The sequence below is a fragment of the Lissotriton helveticus genome, chromosome 3_1 (assembly GCF_964261635.1).
Source record: "Lissotriton helveticus chromosome 3_1, aLisHel1.1, whole genome shotgun sequence".
NCBI classification, from domain to species: domain Eukaryota; kingdom Metazoa; phylum Chordata; class Amphibia; order Caudata; family Salamandridae; genus Lissotriton; species Lissotriton helveticus.
The window spans coordinates 1,551,433,654-1,551,458,338 of NC_136061.1; positions in this window are offsets into that span (position 1 = coordinate 1,551,433,654).

Here is a 24,685-nt window from a genome sequence, read left to right on the forward strand (position 1 = left end):
TAATTTTAGCTCTAAAACTGATGATCCACCTACAAATGTGAACTGACGTTCAAAAATAAAACATTTGAAAACGGACCATTTTTCACCTTTCTGAACCGTGACGTAATGGGGGGGGTGTTATCTCTTTTGTCAAAAATCTGCTGTTTTTGCTTGAACATTAAATGCCTCCAAATGGTATTTAATTCAATTCCCGGGGTGAAGAAACACTTTTTGAGAACTCAGAGTGAGTAAATTGGCCATTTTCATGCACTTTTAACCCTTCCACAAATCTTGTGTTTAGGGCCCCTGGAAGCACGAAAATCACGTTAAACATGCAAATTTTAGCTCTAAAACTGATGATCCACCTACAAATGTGAACTGACGTTCAAAAATAAAACATTTGAAAACAGACAATTTTTCACCTTTCTGAAGCATGACGTAGTGGGGGGGTGTTATCTCTTTTGTCAAAAATCAGCTGTTTTTGCTTGAACATTAAATGCCTCCAAATGGTATTTAATTCACTTCCCATGCCCCTGGAAGCATGAAAATGACTTTAAACATGCTAATTTTAGCTCTAAAACTGATGATCCACCTACAAATGTGAACTGATGTTCAAAAATAAAACATTTGAAAACGGACCATTTTTCACCTTTCTGAAGCATGACGTAATGGGGGGGGGGGTTATTTCTTTTGTCAAAAATCACCTGTTTTTGCTTGAACATTAAATACCTCCAAATGGCATTTAATTCACTTCCCGGGGTGAAGAAACACTTTTTGAGACCTCACAGTGAGTAAATTGGCCATGTTCATGCATGTTTAACCATTCCACAAATCTTCTGTTTAGGGCCCCTGAAAGCATGAAAATCACATTAAACATGCTAATTTTAGCTCTAAAACTGATGATACACCGACAAATGTGAAATGACGTTCAAAAATAAAACATGTGAAAACTGACCATTTTTCACTTTTCTGAAGCATGACGTATTGGGGGGGGTTATCTCTTTTGTCAAAACTCACCTTTTTTTGCTTGAATATTAAATACCTCCAAATGGCATTTAATTCACTTCCCGGGGTGAAGAAACACTTTTTGAGACCTCACAGTGAGTAAATTGGCCATGTTCATGCACGTTTAACCATTCCACAAATCTTCTGTTTAGGGCCCCTGGAAGCATGAAAATCACAATAAACATGCTAATTTTAGCTCTAAAACTGATGATACACCGACAAATGTGAACTGACGTTCTAAAATAAAACATTTGAAAATGGACCATTTTTTACCTTTTTGAAGCATGACGTAATGGGGGGGTGTTATCTCTTTTGTCAAAAATCAGCTGTTTTTGCTTGAACCTTAAATGACTCCAAATGGTATTTAATTCACTTCACAGGCCCCTGGAAGCATGAAAATCACTTTAAACATGCTAATTTTAGCTCTAAAACTGATGATCCACCTACAAATGTGAACTGACGTTCAAAAATAAAACATTTGAAAACTGACCATTTTTCACCTTTCTGAAGCATGACGTATTGGGGGGGGTTATATCTTTTGTCAAAAATCACCTGTTTTTGCTTGAACATTAAATACCTCCAAATGGCATTTAATTCACTTCCCGGGGTGAAGAAACACTTTTTGAGACCTCAGAGTGAGTAAATTGGCCATTTTGATGCACTTTTAACCATTCCATAAATCTTGTGTTTAGGGCCCCTGGAAGCATGAAAATCACTTTAAACATGCTAATTTTAGCTCTAAAACTGATGATCCACCTACAAATGTGAACTGACGTTCAAAAATAAAACATTTGAAAACGGACCATTTTTCACCTTTCTGAACCGTGACGTAATGGGGGGGGGTGTTATCTCTTTTGTCAAAAATCTGCTGTTTTTGCTTGAACATTAAATGCCTCCAAATGGTATTTAATTCAATTCCCAGGGTGAAGAAACACTTTTTGAGAACTCAGAGTGAGTAAATTGGCCATTTTCATGCACTTTTAACCCTTCCACAAATCTTGTGTTTAGGGCCCCTGGAAGCACGAAAATCACGTTAAACATGCTAATTTTAGCTCTAAAACTGATGATCCACCTACAAATGTGAACTGACGTTCAAAAAAAAAACATTTGAAAACGGACCATTTTACACCTTTCTGAAGCAAGACGTAATATGGGGGGGTGTTATCTCTTTGTCAAAAATCAGCCGTTTTTGCTTGAACACTAAATGCCTCCAAATGGTATTAAATAACTTCCCGGGGTGAAGAAACACTTTTTGAGACCTCATAGTGAGTAAATTGGCCATTTTCATGCACTTTTAACCATTTCACAACTCTTGTGTTTAGGGCCCCTGGAAGCATGAAAATCACTTTAAACATGCTAATTTTAGCTCTAAAACTGATGATCCACCTACAAATGTGAACTGACGTTCGAAAATACAACATTTGAAAACAGACCATTTTTCACCTTTCTGAAGCATGACGTATTGGGGGGGTATTATCTGTTTTGTCAAAACTCACCTTTTTTTGCTTCAACATTAAATGCCTCCAAATGGTATTTAATTCACTTCCCGGGCCCCTGGAAGCATGAAAATCACTTTAAACATGCTAATTTTAGCTCTAAAACTGATGATCTACCTACGAATGTGAACTGACGTTCAAAAATGAAACATTTGACAACGGACCATTTTTCACCTTTCTGAAGCATGACGTAATGGGGGGTGTTCTACACCTCCACCCACCAGCTACGGTCTACTAGCCTCGTGCTCCCCGCCGTACCACGCATCCGAAGAGCCACCACCGGAGGCAGTTCCTTCTCCTACCTGGTGGCCAAGACATGGAACTCCCTCCCCATCCACCTTCGGCTGACCCAGGACCATCCCGCCTTCAGGAGACAACTCATTTTTCACCTTTCTGAAGCATGACGTAATAGGGGGGTGTTATCTCTTTTGTCAAAAATCTGCTGTTTTTGCTTGAACATTAAATGCCTCCAAATGGTATTTAATTCACTTCCCGGGGTGAAGAAACACTTTTTGAGAACTCAGAGTGAGTAAATTGGCCATTTTCATGCACTTTTAACCCTTCCACAAATCTTGTGTTTAGGGCCCCTGGAAGCACGAAAATCACGTTAAACATGCTAATTTTAGCTCTAAAACTGATGATCCACCTACAAATGTGAACTGACGTTCAAAAAAAAAACATTTGAAAACGGACCATTTTACACCTTTCTGAAGCAAGACGTAATATGGGGGGGTGTTATCTCTTTTGTCAAAAATCTGCTGTTTTTGCTTCAACACTAAATGCCTCCAAATGGTATTAAATAACTTCCCGGGGTGAAGAAACACTTTTTGAGACCTCATAGTGAGTAAATTGGCCATTTTCATGCACTTTTAACCATTTCACAACTCTTGTGTTTAGGGCCCCTGGAAGCATGAAAAACACTTTAAACATGCTAATTTTAGCTCTAAAACTGATGATCCACCTACAAATGTGAACTGACGTTCGAAAATACAACATTTGAAAACAGACCATTTTTCACCTTTCTGAAGCATGACGTATTGGGGGGGTATTATCTGTTTTGTCAAAACTCACCTTTTTTTGCTTCAACATTAAATGCCTCCAAATGGTATTTAATTCACTTCCCGGGCCCCTGGAAGCATGAAAATCACTTTAAACATGCTAATTTTAGCTCTAAAACTGATGATCTACCTACGAATGTGAACTGACGTTCAAAAATGAAACATTTGACAACGGACCATTTTTCACCTTTCTGAAGCATGACGTAATGGGGGGTGTTCTACACCTCCACCCACCAGCTACGGTCTACTAGCCTCGTGCTCGCCGCCGTACCACGCATCCGAAGAGCCACCACCGGAGGCAGTTCCTTCTCCTACCTGGTGGCCAAGACATGGAACTCCCTCCCCATCCACCTTCGGCTGACCCAGGACCATCCCGCCTTCAGGAGACAACTCATTTTTCACCTTTCTGAAGCATGACGTAATAGGGGGGTGTTATCTCTTTTGTCAAGAATCAGCTGTTTTTGCTTGAACATTAAATGCCTTCAAATGGTATTTAATTCACTTCCCGGGCTCCTGGAAGCATGAAAATCACTTTAAACATGCTACTAATGTTAGCTCTAAAACTGATGTTCTACCTTCAAATGTGAACTGACGTTCAAAAATAAAACATGTGAAAACGGACCATTTTTCACCTTTCTGAAGCATGACATAATGGGGGGTGTTATCTCTTTTGTCAAAAATCTGCCGTTTTTGCTTGAACATTAAATACCTCCAAATGGTATTTAATTCACTTCCCTGGGTGAATAAACACTTTTTGAGAACTCAGAGTGAGTAAATTGGCCATTTTCATGCACTTTTAACCATTCCACAAATCTTGTGTTTAGGGACCCTGGAAGCATGAAAATCACTTTAAACATGCTAATTTTAGCTCTAAAACTGTTGATCCACCTACAAATGTGAACTGACGTTTAAAAATAAAACATTTGAAAACAGACAATTTTTCACCTTTCTGAAGCATGACGTAGTGGGGGGGTGTTATCTCTTTTGTCAAAAATCAGCTGTTTTTGCTTGAACATGAAATGCCTCCAAATGGTATTTAATTCACTTCCCATGCCCCTGGAAGCATGAAAATGACTTTAAACATGCTAATTTTAGCTCTAAAACTGATGATCCACCTACAAATGTGAACTGACGTTCAAAAATAAAACATTTGAAAACGGACCATTTTTCACCTTTCTGAAGCATGGCGTAATGGGGGGGGGTTGTTTCTTTTGTCAAAAATCACCTGTTTTTGCTTGAACATTAAATACCTCCAAATGGCATTTAATTCACTTCCCGGGGTGAAGAAACACTTTTTGAGACCTCAGAGTGAGTAAATTGGCCATTTTGATGCACTTTTAACCATTCCACAAATCTTGTGTGTAGGGCCCCTGGAAGCATGAAAATCACTTTAAACATGCTAATTTTAGCTCTAAAACTAATAATCCACCTACAAATGTGAACTGACGTTCAAAAATAAAACATTTGAAAACGGACCATTTTTCACCTTTCTGAAGCATGACGTAATGGGGGGGTGTTATCTCTTTTGTCAAAAAATCAGCCGTTTTTGCTTGAACATTAAATGCCTCCAAATGGTATTTAATTCACTTCCCGGGCCCCTGGAAGCATGAAAATCACTTTAAACATGCTAATTTTAGCTCTAAAACTAATAATCCACCTACAAATGTGAACTGACATTCAAAAATAAAACATTTGAAAACGGACAATTTTTCACCTTTCTGAAGCATGACGTAATGGGGGGTGTTATCTCTTTTGTCAAAAAACAGCCGTTTTTGCTTGAACATTAAATGCCTCCAAATGGTATTTAATTCACTTCCCGGGGTGAAGAAACACTTTTTGAGACATCAGAGTGAGCAAATTGGCCATTTTCATGCACTTTTAAGCATTCCACAAATCTTGTGTTTAGGGCCCCTGGTAGCATGAAAATCACTTTAAACATGCTAATTTTAGCTCTAAAACTAATAATCCACCTACAAATGTGAACTGACGTTCAAAAATAAAACATTTGAAAACGGACCATTTTTCACCTTTCTGAAGCATGACGTAATGGGGGTGTTATCTCTTTTGTCAAAAATCAGCTGTTTTTGCTTGAACATTAAATGCCTCCAAATGGTATTCAATTCACTTCCCGGGCCCCTGGTAGCATGAAAATCACTTTCAACATGCTAATTTTAGCTCTAAAACTAATAATCCACCTACAAATGTGAACTGACATTCAAAAATAAAACATTTGAAAACAGACAATTTTTCACCTTTCTGAAGCATGACATAATGGGGGGGTTATCCCTTTTGTCAAATATCAGCCGTTTTTGCTTGAACATTAAATGCCTCCAAATGGTATTTAATTCACTTCCCGGGGTGAAGAAACACTTTTTGAGACCTCAGAGCGAGCACATTTGCCATTTTCATACACTTTTAACAATTCCACAAATCTTGTGGTAGGGCCCCTAGAAGCATGAAAATCACTTTAAACATGCTTATTTTAGCTCTAAAACTAATAATCCACCTACAAATGTGAACTGACGTTCAAAAATAAAACATTTGAAAACGGACCATTTTTCACCTTTCTGAAGCATGATGTAATGGGGGGGTGTTATCTCTTTTGTCAAAAATCAGCCGTTTTTGCTTGAACATTAAATGCTTCCAAATGGTATTTAATTCACTTCCCGGGCCCCTGGAAGCATGAAAATCACTTTAAACATGATAATTTTAGCTCTAAAACTAATAATCCACCTACAAATGTGAACTGACATTCAAAAATAAAACATTTGAAAACGGACCATTTTTCACCTTTCTGAAGCATGACGTAATGGGGGGTGTTATCTCTTTTGTCAAAAAACAGCCGTTTTTGCTTGAACATTAAATGCCTCCAAATGGTATTTAATTCACTTCCCGGGGTGAAGAAACACTTTTTGAGACATCAGAGTGAGCAAATTGGCCATTTTCATGCACTTTTAAGCATTCCACAAATCTTGTGTTTAGGGCCCCTGGTAGCATGAAAATCACTTTAAACATGCTAATTTTAGCTCTAAAACTAATAATCCACCTACAAATGTGAACTGACGTTCAAAAATAAAACATTTGAAAACGGACCATTTTTCACCTTTCTGAAGCATGACGTAATGGGGGTGTTATCTCTTTTGTCAAAAATCAGCTGTTTTTGCTTGAACATTAAATACCTCCAAATGGCATTTAATTCACTTCCCGGGGTGAAGAAACACTTTTTGAGACCTCACAGTGAGTAAATTGGCCATGTTCATGCACGTTTAACCATTCCACAAATCTTCTGTTTAGGGCCCCCGAAAGCATGAAAATCACATTAAACATGCTAATTTTAGCTCTAAAACTGATGATACACCGACAAATGTGAAATGACGTTCAAAAATAAAACATTTGAAAACTGACCATTTTTCACTTTTCTGAAGCATGACGTATTGGGGGGGGGGGTTATCTCTTTTGTCAAAACTCACCTTTTTTTGCTTGAACATTAAATACCTCCAAATGGCATTTAATTCACTTCCCGGGGTGAAGAAACACTTTTTGAGACCTCACAGTGAGTAAATTGGCCATGTTCATGCACGTTTAACCATTCCACAAATCTTCTGTTTAGGGCCCCTGGAAGCATGAAAATCACAATAAACATGCTAATTTTAGCTCTAAAACTGATGATACACCGACAAATGTGAACTGGCGTTCTAAAATAAAACATTTGAAAATGGACCATTTTTTACCTTTTTGAAGCATGACGTAATGGGGGGGTGTTATCGCTTTTGTCAAAAATCAGCTGTTTTTGCTTGAACCTTAAATGACTCCAAATGGTATTTAATTAACTTCACGGGCCCCTGGAAGCATGAAAATCACTTTAAACATGCTAATTTTAGCTCTAAAACTGATGATCCACCTACAAATGTGAACTGACGTTCAAAAATAAAACATTTGAAAACGGACCATTTTTCACCTTTCTGAACCGTGACGTAATGGGGGGGGTGTTATCTCTTTTGTCAAAAATCTGCTGTTTTTGCTTGAACATTAAATGCCTCCAAATGGTATTTAATTCAATTCCCGGGGTGAAGAAACACTTTTTGAGAACTCAGAGTGAGTAAATTGGCCATTTTCATGCACTTTTAACCCTTCCACAAATCTTGTGTTTAGGGCCCCTGGAAGCACGAAAATCACGTTAAACATGCAAATTTTAGCTCTAAAACTGATGATCCACCTACAAATGTGAACTGACGTTCAAAAATAAAACATTTGAAAACAGACAATTTTTCACCTTTCTGAAGCATGACGTAGTGGGGGGGTGTTATCTCTTTTGTCAAAAATCAGCTGTTTTTGCTTGAACATTAAATGCCTCCAAATGGTATTTAATTCACTTCCCATGCCCCTGGAAGCATGAAAATGACTTTAAACATGCTAATTTTAGCTCTAAAACTGATGATCCACCTACAAATGTGAACTGATGTTCAAAAATAAAACATTTGAAAACGGACCATTTTTCACCTTTCTGAAGCATGACGTAATGGGGGGGGGGTTATTTCTTTTGTCAAAAATCACCTGTTTTTGCTTGAACATTAAATACCTCCAAATGGCATTTAATTCACTTCCCGGGGTGAAGAAACACTTTTTGAGACCTCACAGTGAGTAAATTGGCCATGTTCATGCATGTTTAACCATTCCACAAATCTTCTGTTTAGGGCCCCTGAAAGCATGAAAATCACATTAAACATGCTAATTTTAGCTCTAAAACTGATGATACACCGACAAATGTGAAATGACGTTCAAAAATAAAACATGTGAAAACTGACCATTTTTCACTTTTCTGAAGCATGACGTATTGGGGGGGGTTATCTCTTTTGTCAAAACTCACCTTTTTTTGCTTGAATATTAAATACCTCCAAATGGCATTTAATTCACTTCCCGGGGTGAAGAAACACTTTTTGAGACCTCACAGTGAGTAAATTGGCCATGTTCATGCACGTTTAACCATTCCACAAATCTTCTGTTTAGGGCCCCTGGAAGCATGAAAATCACAATAAACATGCTAATTTTAGCTCTAAAACTGATGATACACCGACAAATGTGAACTGACGTTCTAAAATAAAACATTTGAAAATGGACCATTTTTTACCTTTTTGAAGCATGACGTAATGGGGGGGTGTTATCTCTTTTGTCAAAAATCAGCTGTTTTTGCTTGAACCTTAAATGACTCCAAATGGTATTTAATTCACTTCACAGGCCCCTGGAAGCATGAAAATCACTTTAAACATGCTAATTTTAGCTCTAAAACTGATGATCCACCTACAAATGTGAACTGACGTTCAAAAATAAAACATTTGAAAACTGACCATTTTTCACCTTTCTGAAGCATGACGTATTGGGGGGGGTTATATCTTTTGTCAAAAATCACCTGTTTTTGCTTGAACATTAAATACCTCCAAATGGCATTTAATTCACTTCCCGGGGTGAAGAAACACTTTTTGAGACCTCAGAGTGAGTAAATTGGCCATTTTGATGCACTTTTAACCATTCCATAAATCTTGTGTTTAGGGCCCCTGGAAGCATGAAAATCACTTTAAACATGCTAATTTTAGCTCTAAAACTGATGATCCACCTACAAATGTGAACTGACGTTCAAAAATAAAACATTTGAAAACGGACCATTTTTCACCTTTCTGAACCGTGACGTAATGGGGGGGGGTGTTATCTCTTTTGTCAAAAATCTGCTGTTTTTGCTTGAACATTAAATGCCTCCAAATGGTATTTAATTCAATTCCCAGGGTGAAGAAACACTTTTTGAGAACTCAGAGTGAGTAAATTGGCCATTTTCATGCACTTTTAACCCTTCCACAAATCTTGTGTTTAGGGCCCCTGGAAGCACGAAAATCACGTTAAACATGCTAATTTTAGCTCTAAAACTGATGATCCACCTACAAATGTGAACTGACGTTCAAAAAAAAAACATTTGAAAACGGACCATTTTACACCTTTCTGAAGCAAGACGTAATATGGGGGGGTGTTATCTCTTTGTCAAAAATCAGCCGTTTTTGCTTGAACACTAAATGCCTCCAAATGGTATTAAATAACTTCCCGGGGTGAAGAAACACTTTTTGAGACCTCATAGTGAGTAAATTGGCCATTTTCATGCACTTTTAACCATTTCACAACTCTTGTGTTTAGGGCCCCTGGAAGCATGAAAATCACTTTAAACATGCTAATTTTAGCTCTAAAACTGATGATCCACCTACAAATGTGAACTGACGTTCGAAAATACAACATTTGAAAACAGACCATTTTTCACCTTTCTGAAGCATGACGTATTGGGGGGGTATTATCTGTTTTGTCAAAACTCACCTTTTTTTGCTTCAACATTAAATGCCTCCAAATGGTATTTAATTCACTTCCCGGGCCCCTGGAAGCATGAAAATCACTTTAAACATGCTAATTTTAGCTCTAAAACTGATGATCTACCTACGAATGTGAACTGACGTTCAAAAATGAAACATTTGACAACGGACCATTTTTCACCTTTCTGAAGCATGACGTAATGGGGGGTGTTCTACACCTCCACCCACCAGCTACGGTCTACTAGCCTCGTGCTCCCCGCCGTACCACGCATCCGAAGAGCCACCACCGGAGGCAGTTCCTTCTCCTACCTGGTGGCCAAGACATGGAACTCCCTCCCCATCCACCTTCGGCTGACCCAGGACCATCCCGCCTTCAGGAGACAACTCATTTTTCACCTTTCTGAAGCATGACGTAATAGGGGGGTGTTATCTCTTTTGTCAAAAATCTGCTGTTTTTGCTTGAACATTAAATGCCTCCAAATGGTATTTAATTCACTTCCCGGGGTGAAGAAACACTTTTTGAGAACTCAGAGTGAGTAAATTGGCCATTTTCATGCACTTTTAACCCTTCCACAAATCTTGTGTTTAGGGCCCCTGGAAGCACGAAAATCACGTTAAACATGCTAATTTTAGCTCTAAAACTGATGATCCACCTACAAATGTGAACTGACGTTCAAAAAAAAAACATTTGAAAACGGACCATTTTACACCTTTCTGAAGCAAGACGTAATATGGGGGGGTGTTATCTCTTTTGTCAAAAATCTGCTGTTTTTGCTTCAACACTAAATGCCTCCAAATGGTATTAAATAACTTCCCGGGGTGAAGAAACACTTTTTGAGACCTCATAGTGAGTAAATTGGCCATTTTCATGCACTTTTAACCATTTCACAACTCTTGTGTTTAGGGCCCCTGGAAGCATGAAAAACACTTTAAACATGCTAATTTTAGCTCTAAAACTGATGATCCACCTACAAATGTGAACTGACGTTCGAAAATACAACATTTGAAAACAGACCATTTTTCACCTTTCTGAAGCATGACGTATTGGGGGGGTATTATCTGTTTTGTCAAAACTCACCTTTTTTTGCTTCAACATTAAATGCCTCCAAATGGTATTTAATTCACTTCCCGGGCCCCTGGAAGCATGAAAATCACTTTAAACATGCTAATTTTAGCTCTAAAACTGATGATCTACCTACGAATGTGAACTGACGTTCAAAAATGAAACATTTGACAACGGACCATTTTTCACCTTTCTGAAGCATGACGTAATGGGGGGTGTTCTACACCTCCACCCACCAGCTACGGTCTACTAGCCTCGTGCTCGCCGCCGTACCACGCATCCGAAGAGCCACCACCGGAGGCAGTTCCTTCTCCTACCTGGTGGCCAAGACATGGAACTCCCTCCCCATCCACCTTCGGCTGACCCAGGACCATCCCGCCTTCAGGAGACAACTCATTTTTCACCTTTCTGAAGCATGACGTAATAGGGGGGTGTTATCTCTTTTGTCAAGAATCAGCTGTTTTTGCTTGAACATTAAATGCCTTCAAATGGTATTTAATTCACTTCCCGGGCTCCTGGAAGCATGAAAATCACTTTAAACATGCTACTAATGTTAGCTCTAAAACTGATGTTCTACCTTCAAATGTGAACTGACGTTCAAAAATAAAACATGTGAAAACGGACCATTTTTCACCTTTCTGAAGCATGACATAATGGGGGGTGTTATCTCTTTTGTCAAAAATCTGCCGTTTTTGCTTGAACATTAAATACCTCCAAATGGTATTTAATTCACTTCCCTGGGTGAATAAACACTTTTTGAGAACTCAGAGTGAGTAAATTGGCCATTTTCATGCACTTTTAACCATTCCACAAATCTTGTGTTTAGGGACCCTGGAAGCATGAAAATCACTTTAAACATGCTAATTTTAGCTCTAAAACTGTTGATCCACCTACAAATGTGAACTGACGTTTAAAAATAAAACATTTGAAAACAGACAATTTTTCACCTTTCTGAAGCATGACGTAGTGGGGGGGTGTTATCTCTTTTGTCAAAAATCAGCTGTTTTTGCTTGAACATGAAATGCCTCCAAATGGTATTTAATTCACTTCCCATGCCCCTGGAAGCATGAAAATGACTTTAAACATGCTAATTTTAGCTCTAAAACTGATGATCCACCTACAAATGTGAACTGACGTTCAAAAATAAAACATTTGAAAACGGACCATTTTTCACCTTTCTGAAGCATGGCGTAATGGGGGGGGGTTGTTTCTTTTGTCAAAAATCACCTGTTTTTGCTTGAACATTAAATACCTCCAAATGGCATTTAATTCACTTCCCGGGGTGAAGAAACACTTTTTGAGACCTCAGAGTGAGTAAATTGGCCATTTTGATGCACTTTTAACCATTCCACAAATCTTGTGTGTAGGGCCCCTGGAAGCATGAAAATCACTTTAAACATGCTAATTTTAGCTCTAAAACTAATAATCCACCTACAAATGTGAACTGACGTTCAAAAATAAAACATTTGAAAACGGACCATTTTTCACCTTTCTGAAGCATGACGTAATGGGGGGGTGTTATCTCTTTTGTCAAAAAATCAGCCGTTTTTGCTTGAACATTAAATGCCTCCAAATGGTATTTAATTCACTTCCCGGGCCCCTGGAAGCATGAAAATCACTTTAAACATGCTAATTTTAGCTCTAAAACTAATAATCCACCTACAAATGTGAACTGACATTCAAAAATAAAACATTTGAAAACGGACAATTTTTCACCTTTCTGAAGCATGACGTAATGGGGGGTGTTATCTCTTTTGTCAAAAAACAGCCGTTTTTGCTTGAACATTAAATGCCTCCAAATGGTATTTAATTCACTTCCCGGGGTGAAGAAACACTTTTTGAGACATCAGAGTGAGCAAATTGGCAATTTTCATGCACTTTTAAGCATTCCACAAATCTTGTGTTTAGGGCCCCTGGTAGCATGAAAATCACTTTAAACATGCTAATTTTAGCTCTAAAACTAATAATCCACCTACAAATGTGAACTGACGTTCAAAAATAAAACATTTGAAAACGGACCATTTTTCACCTTTCTGAAGCATGACGTAATGGGGGTGTTATCTCTTTTGTCAAAAATCAGCTGTTTTTGCTTGAACATTAAATGCCTCCAAATGGTATTCAATTCACTTCCCGGGCCCCTGGTAGCATGAAAATCACTTTCAACATGCTAATTTTAGCTCTAAAACTAATAATCCACCTACAAATGTGAACTGACATTCAAAAATAAAACATTTGAAAACAGACAATTTTTCACCTTTCTGAAGCATGACATAATGGGGGGGTTATCCCTTTTGTCAAATATCAGCCGTTTTTGCTTGAACATTAAATGCCTCCAAATGGTATTTAATTCACTTCCCGGGGTGAAGAAACACTTTTTGAGACCTCAGAGCGAGCACATTTGCCATTTTCATACACTTTTAACAATTCCACAAATCTTGTGGTAGGGCCCCTAGAAGCATGAAAATCACTTTAAACATGCTTATTTTAGCTCTAAAACTAATAATCCACCTACAAATGTGAACTGATGTTCAAAAATAAAACATTTGAAAACGGACCATTTTTCACCTTTCTGAAGCATGATGTAATGGGGGGGTGTTATCTCTTTTGTCAAAAATCAGCCGTTTTTGCTTGAACATTAAATGCTTCCAAATGGTATTTAATTCACTTCCCGGGCCCCTGGAAGCATGAAAATCACTTTAAACATGATAATTTTAGCTCTAAAACTAATAATCCACCTACAAATGTGAACTGACATTCAAAAATAAAACATTTGAAAACGGACCATTTTTCACCTTTCTGAAGCATGACGTAATGGGGGTGTGTTATCTCTTTTGTCAAAAATCAGCCGTTTTTGTTTGAACATTAAATGCCTCCAAATGGTATTTAATTCACTTCCCGGGGTGAAGAAACACTTTTTGAGACCTCAGAGTGAGCAAATTGGCCATTTTCATGCACTTTTAACCATTCCACAAATCTTGTGTTTAGGGCCCCTGGAAGCATGAAAATCACTTTAAACATGCTAATTTTAGCTCTAAAACTGATGATCCACCTACAAATGTGAACTGACATTAAAAAATAAAACATTTGAAAACGGACAATTTTTCACCTTTCTGAAGCATGACGTAATGGGGGGGTGTTATCTCTTTTGTTAAAATTCAGTCATTTTTGCTTGAACATTAAATGCCTCCAAATGGTATTTAATTCACTTCCCGGGGTGAAGAAACACTTTTTGAGAACTCAGAGTGAGTAAATTGGCCATTTTCATGCACTTTTAACAATTCCACAAATCTTGTGTTTAGGGTCCCTGGAAGCATGAAAATCACTTTAAACCTGCTAATTTAAGCTCTAAAATGGATGATCCACCTACAAATGTGAACTGACGTTCAAAAATAAAACATTTGAAAACGGACAATTTTTCACCTTTCTGAAGCATGGCGTAATGGGGGGGTGTTATCTCTTTTGTCAAAAATCAGCCGTTTTTGCTTGAACATTAAATGCCTCCAAATGGTATTTAATTCACTTCCCGGGGTGAATAAACACTTTTTGAGACCTCAGAGTGAGCAAATTGGCCATTTTCATGCACTTTTGACCATTCCACAAATCTTGTGTTTAGAGCCCCTGGAAGCATGAAAATCACTTTAAACATGCTAATTTTAGCTCTAAAACTAATAATCCACCTACAAATGTGAACTGACGTTCAAAAATAAAACATTTGAAAACGGACCATTTTTCACCTTTCTAAAGAATGACGTAATGGGGGGTGTTATCTCTTTTGTCAAAAATCAGCTGTTTTTGCTTGAACATTAAATGCCTCCAAATGGTATTTAAGTCACTTCCCGGGCCCCTGGAAGCATGAAAATCCCTTTAAACATGCTAATTTTAGCTCTAAAACTAATAATCCACCTACAAATGTGAACTGACGTTCAAAAATAAAACATTTGAAAATGGACAATTTTTCACCTTTCTGAAGCATGACGTTATGGGGGGGGGTGTTATCTCTTTTGTCAAAAATCAGCCGTTTTTGCTTGAACATTAAATGCCTCCAAATGGTATTCAATTCACTTCCCGGGCCCCTGGTAGCATGAAAATCACTTTCAACATGCTAATTTTAGCTCTAAAACTAATAATCCACCTACAAATGTGAACTGACATTCAAAAATAAAACATTTGAAAACAGACAATTTTTCACCTTTCTGAAGCATGACATAATGGGGGGGTTATCCCTATTGTCAAAAATCAGCCGTTTTTGCTTGCACATTAAATGCCTCCAAATGGTATTTAATTCACTTCCCGGGGTGAAGAAACACTTTTTGAGACCTCAGAGCGAGCACATTTGCCATTTTCATGCACTTTTAACAATTCCACAAATCTTGTGTTTAGGGCCCCTGGAAGCATGAAAATCACTTTAAACATGCTAATTTTAGCTCTAAAACTAATAATCCACCTACAAATGTGAACTGACGTTCAAAAATAAAACATTTGAAAACGGACCATTTTTCACCTTTCTGAAGCATGACGTAATGGGGGGGGTGTTATCTCTTTTGTCAAAAATCAGCCGTTTTTGCTTGAACATTAAATGCCTCCAAATGGTATTTAATTCACTTCCCGGGCCCCTGGAAGCATGAAAATCACTTTAAACATGATAATTTTAGCTCTAAAACTAATAATCCACCTACAAATGTGAACTGACATTCAAAAATAAAACATTTGAAAACTGACCATTTTTCACCTTTCTGAAGCATGACGTAATGGGGGTGTGTTATCTCTTTTGTCAAAAATCTGCCGTTTTTGCTTGAACATTAAATGCCTCCAAATGGTATTTAATTCACTTCCCGGGGTGAAGAAACACTTTTTGAGACCTCAGAGCGAGCACATTTGCCATTTTCATGCACTTTTAACCATTCCACAAATCTTGTGTTTAGGGCCCCTGGAAGCATGAAAATCACTTTAAACATGCTAATTTTAGCTCTAAAACTAATAATCCACCTACAAATGTGAACTGACGTTCAAAAATAAAACATTTGAAAACAGACAATTTTTCACCTTTCTGAAGCATGACGTAGTGGGGGGGTGTTATCTCTTTTGTCAAAAATCAGCTGTTTTTGCTTGAACATTAAATGCCTCCAAATGGTATTTAATTCACTTCCCATGCCCCTGGAAGCATGAAAATGACTTTAAACATGCTAATTTTAGCTCTAAAACTGATGATCCACCTACAAATGTGAACTGATGTTCAAAAATAAAACATTTGAAAACGGACCATTTTTCACCTTTCTGAAGCATGACGTAATGGGGGGGGGGTTATTTCTTTTGTCAAAAATCACCTGTTTTTGCTTGAACATTAAATACCTCCAAATGGCATTTAATTCACTTCCCGGGGTGAAGAAACACTTTTTGAGACCTCACAGTGAGTAAATTGGCCATGTTCATGCATGTTTAACCATTCCACAAATCTTCTGTTTAGGGCCCCTGAAAGCATGAAAATCACATTAAACATGCTAATTTTAGCTCTAAAACTGATGATACACCGACAAATGTGAAATGACGTTCAAAAATAAAACATGTGAAAACTGACCATTTTTCACTTTTCTGAAGCATGACGTATTGGGGGGGGTTATCTCTTTTGTCAAAACTCACCTTTTTTTGCTTGAATATTAAATACCTCCAAATGGCATTTAATTCACTTCCCGGGGTGAAGAAACACTTTTTGAGACCTCACAGTGAGTAAATTGGCCATGTTCATGCACGTTTAACCATTCCACAAATCTTCTGTTTAGGGCCCCTGGAAGCATGAAAATCACAATAAACATGCTAATTTTAGCTCTAAAACTGATGATACACCGACAAATGTGAACTGACGTTCTAAAATAAAACATTTGAAAATGGACCATTTTTTACCTTTTTGAAGCATGACGTAATGGGGGGGTGTTATCTCTTTTGTCAAAAATCAGCTGTTTTTGCTTGAACCTTAAATGACTCCAAATGGTATTTAATTCACTTCACAGGCCCCTGGAAGCATGAAAATCACTTTAAACATGCTAATTTTAGCTCTAAAACTGATGATCCACCTACAAATGTGAACTGACGTTCAAAAATAAAACATTTGAAAACTGACCATTTTTCACCTTTCTGAAGCATGACGTATTGGGGGGGGTTATATCTTTTGTCAAAAATCACCTGTTTTTGCTTGAACATTAAATACCTCCAAATGGCATTTAATTCACTTCCCGGGGTGAAGAAACACTTTTTGAGACCTCAGAGTGAGTAAATTGGCCATTTTGATGCACTTTTAACCATTCCATAAATCTTGTGTTTAGGGCCCCTGGAAGCATGAAAATCACTTTAAACATGCTAATTTTATCTCTAAAACTGATGATCCACCTACAAATGTGAACTGACGTTCAAAAATAAAACATTTGAAAACGGACCATTTTTCACCTTTCTGAACCGTGACGTAATGGGGGGGGGTGTTATCTCTTTTGTCAAAAATCTGCTGTTTTTGCTTGAACATTAAATGCCTCCAAATGGTATTTAATTCAATTCCCGGGGTGAAGAAACACTTTTTGAGAACTCAGAGTGAGTAAATTGGCCATTTTCATGCACTTTTAACCCTTCCACAAATCTTGTGTTTAGGGCCCCTGGAAGCACGAAAATCACGTTAAACATGCTAATTTTAGCTCTAAAACTGATGATCCACCTACAAATGTGAACTGACGTTCAAAAAAAAAACATTTGAAAACGGACCATTTTACACCTTTCTGAAGCAAGACGTAATATGGGGGGGTGTTATCTCTTTGTCAAAAATCAGCCGTTTTTGCTTGAACACTAAATGCCTCCAAATGGTATTAAATAACTTCCCGGGGTGAAGAAACACTTTTTGAGACCTCATAGTGAGTAAATTGGCCATTTTCATGCACTTTTAACCATTTCACAACTCTTGTGTTTAGGGCCCCTGGAAGCATGAAAATCACTTTAAACATGCTAATTTTAGCTCTAAAACTGATGATCCACCTACAAATGTGAACTGACGTTCGAAAATACAACATTTGAAAACAGACCATTTTTCACCTTTCTGAAGCATGACGTATTGGGGGGGTATTATCTGTTTTGTCAAAACTCACCTTTTTTTGCTTCAACATTAAATGCCTCCAAATGGTATTTAATTCACTTCCCGGGCCCCTGGAAGCATGAAAATCACTTTAAACATGCTAATTTTAGCTCTAAAACTGATGATCTACCTACGAATGTGAACTGACGTTCAAAAATGAAACATTTGACAACGGACCATTTTTCACCTTTCTGAAGCATGACGTAATGGGGGGTGTTCTACACCTCCACCCACCAGCTACGGTCTACTAGCCTCGTGCTCCCCGCCGTACCACGCATCCGAAGAGCCACCACCGGAGGCAGTTCCTTCTCCTACCTGGTGGCCAAGACATGGAACTCCCTCCCCATCCACCTTCGGCTGACCCAGGACCATCCCGCCTTCAGGAGACAACTCATTTTTCACCTTTCTGAAGCATGACGTAATAGGGGGGTGTTATCTCTTTTGTCAAAAATCTGCTGTTTTTGCTTGAACATTAAATGCCTCCAAATGGTATTTAATTCACTTCCCGGGGTGAAGAAACACTTTTTGAGAACTCAGAGTGAGTAAATTGGCCATTTTCATGCACTTTTAACCCTTCCACAAATCTTGTGTTTAGGGCCCCTGGAAGCACGAAAATCACGTTAAACATGCTAATTTTAGCTCTAAAACTGATGATCCACCTACAAATGTGAACTGACGTTCAAAAAAAAAACATTTGAAAACGGACCATTTTACACCTTTCTGAAGCAAGACGTAATATGGGGGGGTGTTATCTCTTTTGTCAAAAATCTGCTGTTTTTGCTTCAACACTAAATGCCTCCAAATGGTATTAAATAACTTCCCGGGGTGAAGAAACACTTTTTGAGACCTCATAGTGAGTAAATTGGCCATTTTCATGCACTTTTAACCATTTCACAACTCTTGTGTTTAGGGCCCCTGGAAGCATGAAAAACACTTTAAACATGCTAATTTTAGCTCTAAAACTGATGATCCACCTACAAATGTGAACTGACGTTCGAAAATACAACATTTGAAAACAGACCATTTTTCACCTTTCTGAAGCATGACGTATTGGGGGGGTATTATCTGTTTTGTCAAAACTCACCTTTTTTTGCTTCAACATTAAATGCCTCCAAATGGTATTTAATTCACTTCCCGGGCCCCTGGAAGCATGAAAATCACTTTAAACATGCTAATTTTAGCTCTAAAACTGATGATCTACCTACGAATGTGAACTGACGTTCAAAAATGAAACATTTGACAACGGACCATTTTTCACCTTTCTGAAGCATGACGTAATGGGGGGTGTTCTACACCTCCACCCACCAGCTACGGTCTACTAGCCTCGTGCTCGCCGCCGTACCACGCATCCGAAGAGCCACCACCGGAGGCAGTTCCTTCTCCTACCTGGTGGCCAAGACATGGAACTCCCTCCCCATCCACCTTCGGCTGACCCAGGACCATCCCGCCTTCAGGAGACAACTCATTTTTCACCTTTCTGAAGCATGACGTAATAAGGGGGGTGTTATCTCTTTTGTCAAGAATCAGCTGTTTTTGCTTGAACATTAAATGCCTTCAAATGGTATTTAATTCACTTCCCGGGCTCCTGGAAGCATGAAAATCACTTTAAACATGCTACTAATGTTAGCTCTAAAACTGATGTTCTACCTTCAAATGTGAACTGACGTTCAAAAATAAAACATGTGAAAACGGACCATTTTTCACCTTTCTGAAGCATGACATAATGGGGGGTGTTATCTCTTTTGTCAAAAATCTGCCGTTTTTGCTTGAACATTAAATACCTCCAAATGGTATTTAATTCACTTCCCTGGGTGAAGAAACACTTTTTGAGAACTCAGAGTGAGTAAATTGGCCATTTTCATGCACTTTTAACCATTCCACAAATCTTGTGTTTAGGGACCCTGGAAGCATGAAAATCACTTTAAACATGCTAATTTTAGCTCTAAAACTGTTGATCCACCTACAAATGTGAACTGACGTTTAAAAATAAAACATTTGAAAACAGACAATTTTTCACCTTTCTGAAGCATGACGTAGTGGGGGGGTGTTATCTCTTTTGTCAAAAATCAGCTGTTTTTGCTTGAACATGAAATGCCTCCAAATGGTATTTAATTCACTTCCCATGCCCCTGGAAGCATGAAAATGACTTTAAACATGCTAATTTTAGCTCTAAAACTGATGATCCACCTACAAATGTGAACTGACGTTCAAAAATAAAACATTTGAAAACGGACCATTTTTCACCTTTCTGAAGCATGGCGTAATGGGGGGGGGTTGTTTCTTTTGTCAAAAATCACCTGTTTTTGCTTGAACATTAAATACCTCCAAATGGCATTTAATTCACTTCCCGGGGTGAAGAAACACTTTTTGAGACCTCAGAGTGAGTAAATTGGCCATTTTGATGCACTTTTAACCATTCCACAAATCTTGTGTGTAGGGCCCCTGGAAGCATGAAAATCACTTTAAACATGCTAATTTTAGCTCTAAAACTGATGATACACCGACAAATGTGAACTGACGTTCTAAAATAAAACATTTGAAAATGGACCATTTTTTACCTTTTTGAAGCATGACGTAATGGGGGGGTGTTATCTCTTTTGTCAAAAATCAGCTGTTTTTGCTTGAACCTTAAATGACTCCAAATGGTATTTAATTCACTTCACAGGCCCCTGGAAGCATGAAAATCACTTTAAACATGCTAATTTTAGCTCTAAAACTGATGATCCACCTACAAATGTGAACTGACGTTCAAAAATAAAACATTTGAAAACTGACCATTTTTCACCTTTCTGAAGCATGACGTATTGGGGGGGGTTATATCTTTTGTCAAAAATCACCTGTTTTTGCTTGAACATTAAATACCTCCAAATGGCATTTAATTCACTTCCCGGGGTGAAGAAACACTTTTTGAGACCTCAGAGTGAGTAAATTGGCCATTTTGATGCACTTTTAACCATTCCATAAATCTTGTGTTTAGGGCCCCTGGAAGCATGAAAATCACTTTAAACATGCTAATTTTATCTCTAAAACTGATGATCCACCTACAAATGTGAACTGACGTTCAAAAATAAAACATTTGAAAACGGACCATTTTTCACCTTTCTGAACCGTGACGTAATGGGGGGGGGTGTTATCTCTTTTGTCAAAAATCTGCTGTTTTTGCTTGAACATTAAATGCCTCCAAATGGTATTTAATTCAATTCCCGGGGTGAAGAAACACTTTTTGAGAACTCAGAGTGAGTAAATTGGCCATTTTCATGCACTTTTAACCCTTCCACAAATCTTGTGTTTAGGGCCCCTGGAAGCACGAAAATCACGTTAAACATGCTAATTTTAGCTCTAAAACTGATGATCCACCTACAAATGTGAACTGACGTTCAAAAAAAAAACATTTGAAAACGGACCATTTTACACCTTTCTGAAGCAAGACGTAATATGGGGGGGTGTTATCTCTTTGTCAAAAATCAGCCGTTTTTGCTTGAACACTAAATGCCTCCAAATGGTATTAAATAACTTCCCGGGGTGAAGAAACACTTTTTGAGACCTCATAGTGAGTAAATTGGCCATTTTCATGCACTTTTAACCATTTCACAACTCTTGTGTTTAGGGCCCCTGGAAGCATGAAAATCACTTTAAACATGCTAATTTTAGCTCTAAAACTGATGATCCACCTACAAATGTGAACTGACGTTCGAAAATACAACATTTGAAAACAGACCATTTTTCACCTTTCTGAAGCATGACGTATTGGGGGGGTATTATCTGTTTTGTCAAAACTCACCTTTTTTTGCTTCAACATTAAATGCCTCCAAATGGTATTTAATTCACTTCCCGGGCCCCTGGAAGCATGAAAATCACTTTAAACATGCTAATTTTAGCTCTAAAACTGATGATCTACCTACGAATGTGAACTGACGTTCAAAAATGAAACATTTGACAACGGACCATTTTTCACCTTTCTGAAGCATGACGTAATGGGGGGTGTTCTACACCTCCACCCACCAGCTACGGTCTACTAGCCTCGTGCTCCCCGCCGTACCACGCATCCGAAGAGCCACCACCGGAGGCAGTTCCTTCTCCTACCTGGTGGCCAAGACATGGAACTCCCTCCCCATCCACCTTCGGCTGACCCAGGACCATCCCGCCTTCAGGAGACAACTCATTTTTCACCTTTCTGAAGCATGACGTAATAGGGGGGTGTTATCTCTTTTGTCAAAAATCTGCTGTTTTTGCTTGAACATTAAATGCCTCCAAATGGTATTTAATTCACTTCCCGGGGTGAAGAAACACTTTTTGAGAACTCAGAGTGAGTAAATTGGCCATTTTCATGCACTTTTAACCCTTCCACAAATCTTGTGTTTAGGGCCCCTGGAAGCACGAAAATCACGTTAAACATGCTAATTTTAGCTCTAAAACTGATGATCCACCTACAAATGTGAACTGACGTTCAAAAAAAAAACATTTGAAAACGGACCATTTTACACCTTTCTGAAGCAAGACGTAATATGGGGGGGTGTTATCTCTTTTGTCAAAAATCTGCTGTTTTTGCTTCAACACTAAATGCCTCCAAATGGTATTAAATAACTTCCCGGGGTGAAGAAACACTTTTTGAGACCTCATAGTGAGTAAATTGGCCATTTTCATGCACTTTTAACCATTTCACAACTCTTGTGTTTAGGGCCCCTGGAAGCATGAAAAACACTTTAAACATGCTAATTTTAGCTCTAAAACTGATGATCCACCTACAAATGTGAACTGACGTTCGAAAATACAACATTTGAAAACAGACCATTTTTCACCTTTCTGAAGCATGACGTATTGGGGGGGTATTATCTGTTTTGTCAAAACTCACCTTTTTTTGCTTCAACATTAAATGCCTCCAAATGGTATTTAATTCACTTCCCGGGCCCCTGGAAGCATGAAAATCACTTTAAACATGCTAATTTTAGCTCTAAAACTGATGATCTACCTACGAATGTGAACTGACGTTCAAAAATGAAACATTTGACAACGGACCATTTTTCACCTTTCTGAAGCATGACGTAATGGGGGGTGTTCTACACCTCCACCCACCAGCTACGGTCTACTAGCCTCGTGCTCGCCGCCGTACCACGCATCCGAAGAGCCACCACCGGAGGCAGTTCCTTCTCCTACCTGGTGGCCAAGACATGGAACTCCCTCCCCATCCACCTTCGGCTGACCCAGGACCATCCCGCCTTCAGGAGACAACTCATTTTTCACCTTTCTGAAGCATGACGTAATAAGGGGGGTGTTATCTCTTTTGTCAAGAATCAGCTGTTTTTGCTTGAACATTAAATGCCTTCAAATGGTATTTAATTCACTTCCCGGGCTCCTGGAAGCATGAAAATCACTTTAAACATGCTACTAATGTTAGCTCTAAAACTGATGTTCTACCTTCAAATGTGAACTGACGTTCAAAAATAAAACATGTGAAAACGGACCATTTTTCACCTTTCTGAAGCATGACATAATGGGGGGTGTTATCTCTTTTGTCAAAAATCTGCCGTTTTTGCTTGAACATTAAATACCTCCAAATGGTATTTAATTCACTTCCCTGGGTGAAGAAACACTTTTTGAGAACTCAGAGTGAGTAAATTGGCCATTTTCATGCACTTTTAACCATTCCACAAATCTTGTGTTTAGGGACCCTGGAAGCATGAAAATCACTTTAAACATGCTAATTTTAGCTCTAAAACTGTTGATCCACCTACAAATGTGAACTGACGTTTAAAAATAAAACATTTGAAAACAGACAATTTTTCACCTTTCTGAAGCATGACGTAGTGGGGGGGTGTTATCTCTTTTGTCAAAAATCAGCTGTTTTTGCTTGAACATGAAATGCCTCCAAATGGTATTTAATTCACTTCCCATGCCCCTGGAAGCATGAAAATGACTTTAAACATGCTAATTTTAGCTCTAAAACTGATGATCCACCTACAAATGTGAACTGACGTTCAAAAATAAAACATTTGAAAACGGACCATTTTTCACCTTTCTGAAGCATGGCGTAATGGGGGGGGGTTGTTTCTTTTGTCAAAAATCACCTGTTTTTGCTTGAACATTAAATACCTCCAAATGGCATTTAATTCACTTCCCGGGGTGAAGAAACACTTTTTGAGACCTCAGAGTGAGTAAATTGGCCATTTTGATGCACTTTTAACCATTCCACAAATCTTGTGTGTAGGGCCCCTGGAAGCATGAAAATCACTTTAAACATGCTAATTTTAGCTCTAAAACTAATAATCCACCTACAAATGTGAACTGACGTTCAAAAATAAAACATTTGAAAACGGACCATTTTTCACCTTTCTGAAGCATGACGTAATGGGGGGGTGTTATCTCTTTTGTCAAAAAATCAGCCGTTTTTGCTTGAACATTAAATGCCTCCAAATGGTATTTAATTCACTTCCCGGGCCCCTGGAAGCATGAAAATCACTTTAAACATGCTAATTTTAGCTCTAAAACTAATAATCCACCTACAAATGTGAACTGACATTCAAAAATAAAACATTTGAAAACGGACAATTTTTCACCTTTCTGAAGCATGACGTAATGGGGGGTGTTATCTCTTTTGTCAAAAAACAGCCGTTTTTGCTTGAACATTAAATGCC